The 4,591-nt window shown below is 39.7% G+C and overlaps 1 pseudogene; it reads right to left on the reverse strand.

The window, feature by feature from the left end:
- Window positions 1–2,953: 2,953 nt before the first annotated feature.
- LOC145417656 (5S ribosomal RNA) lies at window positions 2,954–3,072 on the reverse strand (annotated as a pseudogene).
- Between the last annotated feature and the right edge of the window lie 1,519 nt (window positions 3,073–4,591).

Below are 4,591 nucleotides of genomic sequence, written 5' to 3' on the forward strand. Positions count from 1 at the left end.
TGGGTATAGATTACAATGTCCGTTCCCTGAGTCACACACCTTCATATATCACCACTTAGTCGTTGATAGCAAGTGTTTATGCTGAATACATGCTAAGTTTTCCTCATGCAGGACTGGTGTTATGGCGTTAGCAGTGGTATTTTTATGACCTGAGTCTGTGGGTCATGCGGTAGATCAATATCCTGTTTTAACCAGATTCAAATAGACATACTGTTCTCTGCCCAAGCGCAGGATCGATCGTACATCCGTTCGGAAAGCAGCGCACTTTTCTATCCACGACATCATCACCTTCCAAACAGAAAAAAAAAAAAAAAACATTGTTGTTGTCTGCCTGTCTCTGGCGATCTACCTAGCATCGATACCATAACCGAATGGAGGGTCAGGAAAACTGCACCTCTGTTTTATCTTCCATCTTTCTTAATACTCAGACCTCTGTGACTCACCCAGTTGAATCATATCATCTGGTATTAGCAGGAATAGCATACCAGAGTTGTTTAAACAATCAGAGGGTTACGAAAGGAAGTGCTTATAAATTTAATATCACTACTGATGAAGAGCTGCGACACCATAAAAGAGAGTATCCGTAAACACGTGAATATTTATCAGTCATGCGTAAACGCAGTATAAAAGAACGAGATAGAAATGTGATAAGAGTGAAATTTATGATACCGGTAGATCTCCTCAATATTCATTTTTCTTAATCCTTTGAGACTGGAGGGAAGACCCAGTGCAGGTAAGGTCAGATTTTAGATGCAACCTTGACCTGGGAATCGTTGCTACAGCCTTAAATGTCAGTTGTCAGCTTACGAGGTCGTTGCCAAGTTTTAAGGCTGGGTGAAATGCGGGTCAGAGGAGCGATGGTGACGTTAAGCAGAAAACATGTTAGCGAATGCGTGGCTTGTGTAGGCAGAGCTGATGGACGCAGGACAGGATTTATGTTTATGGAGAAACATTTTTCTTTCTGTCTCTCTATGTTTCTGTCTATCAATCTATCCATCCATCTCTCTATCTATCTCCTTCCATCTATATCTGTCTATCTGTCTGTCTGTCTGTCTCCTTCCATCTATATCTATCTATCTGTCTACCTTTCTCTTTCCATCCCTACCTACCTACCTTACCACCTGCCCTCTCTTTCTATATCTGACTGTCTCCTTTCATCCAGATCTATTCATCTGTCTATCTGTCTGTGTCTGTTTAGCTTATTGTATATATCTACCTACCTACCAACCTATCCATTTACCTATCTGTTTCTTTATTTATCTATCTGCTTAGATTATTGTACAGATAAGTACTATTTACCTGAAACCCAAAAAGGGAATGCTCTAGAGTGTGTTTTTTCTTTTTCTTTACCCATCTTTCATACACCAAAAGAAGAAAAAAAAGGCAGAACGGTATTAAAGCTACCTTCCGTTTACATTAACTTGACCAAAATTTGTCATCTCTCCATATCACCCTGAAGATATAATCGTACTGAAGGGAGTCACGGATCAGTATGTATAATCAATGCTGACTTATTCCCTTGTGTTCTTACGTGAAATAATCCGTTCGTGGAGAGACTGCGAGCGTGCTGATAACTCTGGGTGACTGGGTGCAGGGGTTGTAAATTAGGAGGGGAGATTATTCCAGTGTGCAAGTTGTAATTATACTGATTAAGAATGCGATAATTGCTCCTGGGATTCATTCCCTGGTTTGCTGATGAGGTATTAGTATTGCTGGTTATGAATGTTTTTGTTCTTCGCTTTCGTCATCGTCTCCTTCTCATTTTCCATTTCCATTTTCTCCGTCGCCTCTTCCTCCTTTCTCCCCTTTCCCTCCTCCTCCTACTCTTCTTCTTCTTCTTCTTCATCACCTTATTATTACCGGTAAGAAAAGGAGGGCAAGATGTAATAAGCAGAGTAAAAACAGCTGAGGAAGAGGCGTTAGGGAGCTTCCTTAACCGACGAGAATACGGGTCTCTGGCTCCTATGACTCACTCTCAGATGAATAAAATCGTCTGGTTTTAACTGGAAATACTAGAGCTTTCGTAACCATGGAGACAGTTTCAGTAATAATCCTTTAAAGTTCCTGTGACTTATACTTACCTAATACTGTATAAAACTTTGGCTTCATGTGCAATAAAGTAACAGAATTGCCTTGATGATGAGAGAGTATTTGTATTCTTTTTATTTATCTTACCGTACTGTTTTATTTATTAGAGAGCCAGCCAAACAACTCCATCGACATTGCTGGCTTCTGGCCTTTGGTTCCTTCTTCCTTGCATAAAAAAAATAAAAAAGCTCTTCTCATTTTGAGCTACGAGGTGGAGTTACTGAGAGTATGTATAATATCTATCCCTTTTATTTTATTTTATTTATTAGACAGTCAGACAGAAATCTCAATTAACTATTCTCATTTTGAGCCTCCGAGGTGAAGTTACTGAGTGTATGTGACATGTATCTTCATTATCTATCTTGTTATTTTATTTTCTAGACAATCAGACAGAAAACTCAATCAATTACTCTCATTTCTGTGCTGAGGTGGACTTATTTTATTGTGTTATGCATCCAAGCTGTAAAAAATGTCTAGATTATGAGAATATATTATCGATAAATCTTCGCTAAATTAATTGCACAAGTATTATTCGCAATATATATATATATATATATATATATATCAGTGGACGATCCCCTTCCCTTGTGCAGTTACGCCTTATTTTTATTATTATTTTTTTTTATGTAGCAAGATATACTGTAAAAACAAAATTAGTGCATGTTTTTCGCGTCTACCTCAATGAAGCGGAAATTAATATCGAGGAAGCCTAGGGCTGTGAAATGGCGTTGAAAAATAGTCTAAAATGTTCATTCATTCATTGCCAGACGCCATGTATCCCAAACGGGGTGGCCAACGGCTTAGAGTTGATTGTTTTACAGGGAGGGGCACTAATCCTCCACCAACCCCACTTGACACGTAGGGATGCCAACAGCATCTGGTGTTCCCAGGCGGTCACCCATCCAAGTACTAACCAGACCCAACGTTGCTTAACTTCGCTGATCGGACGGGAAGAGTCGTACTCAACGTGGTTCAAATTTCTTCTCTGGTTTTGATCAGCATGATGTGTATGGTTTTGAATATGCTACAGCTCTGTATCAAGAGAATCATTTATATACATAATTTTTTTTTTCGATCACAAAATGGAGCGGTCTTTTAAAAGCAATGTGACCAGGCATCTCGAAATGAACGTATCTTGAATTTGGCTCTGTTATTTTTTTCTTAGAGGGAACAATTTTGAGGGCTAGACTCCTGCCCTTCCTTCTTCCTTGCATAAAGAAGTTGACTCTGGTTTTAATACTCATTCTCCATATGATAAAAAAAAAAAAAATCGTCCGCTGTACAGAATCCTTTGCTTGACGATGAGAGGATTAACATGGTTCCACACTTCTTTTATTTATCGTTTCAATATTTTTTTTTTTCCTCTGCAGGCTTGCCATTAATTTGCGCATAGTTAGCTATTATCTGTTCATTGACCTCTTTCCTGACCCCGAATCTTCAGAGAGGTAAGACTCAACATATAGGCCGTAGATATTCGCGTCCCTCCTCAGAAACGAATCTATAATATTAAGACGCTCAACTCTTCTCTTTTCCTCATCACACTCCCAGTTAAGAAAGAATGAAAAAAGGAAATTGAACACGACACTGAGAAACTCTTTACCCCTCCTTTTTTTCAGGCTTCCATTCCTCCATCTTCTATTGTATTCCCAATTTCTTTATCTATTCCTCCATTTAATAGTTTGTCTAGTCTCTTGGTCTTGCTCTCCTCCTCCTCCTTCGATATTTCCCGCAAAAGAGAGAAGAGGAGCTTGGGAAAAATATCCCTTCTTTTTCCAAGCTGTTTCCATCTTCCTGCACTGAATCACACTTGTCGTTTCTCAGGAATTCCTCTATTTTCCCCCCCAACGCTTTCTTCGTGTTCCTGTGTTTTTTCTACATTCCCCGCGAATTAATGAAGAACTGTGAAGCAAATTATTTTTCTCATCATGTTTCCAAATTACTTCTCTCTTTTCTCTAGTTATTCCAATCTATACTAAAATATTTGTCAAGTATATAATCTCCTTTCTGTCTGGCTCCTTCCCTGCTTTTTCCATATTTCCACCAGAGAGAGAGAGAGAGAGAGGAGCGGAATCCCTCAACAAACCATTTCTTACCCACTCGGTTGTAACATCGAAAGGTGAGCCAAGTTTACAAGCAGGATTTCCCACGTAAGACCAAACTTTTGCCTCACACGGTAGGAAATATAAGAGGACAGGGGAGGGGGAAAGTTAGCGAAGGAAGTAAGAGAGAGAGAGAGAGAGAGAGAGAGAGAGAGAGAGAGAGAGAGAGAGAGAGAGAGGGAATAGATTGAGGGCAGGAAGTGGGAGGAGACGCGGAAGACGAAGATGGATGGATAAGATAAACGAGGATATAGGGAAGCGAAGCAGGCAATTAAACCTCTTCAACCCGATGACGCTTAAAGAAAAAATGTATGTGGATCTCTCTCTCTCTCTCTCTCTCTCTCTTTGTATGTGAGATAGAGCAGACTGGGATGGTTTGAAAGGTGAGGGATTGTGTCAGCCAT

The sequence above is a fragment of the Coenobita brevimanus genome, chromosome 110, assembly GCF_032717465.1.
Source record: "Coenobita brevimanus isolate Jiangsu-jjx chromosome 110, ASM3271746v2, whole genome shotgun sequence".
Taxonomy (NCBI): Eukaryota; Metazoa; Arthropoda; class Malacostraca; order Decapoda; family Coenobitidae; genus Coenobita; species Coenobita brevimanus.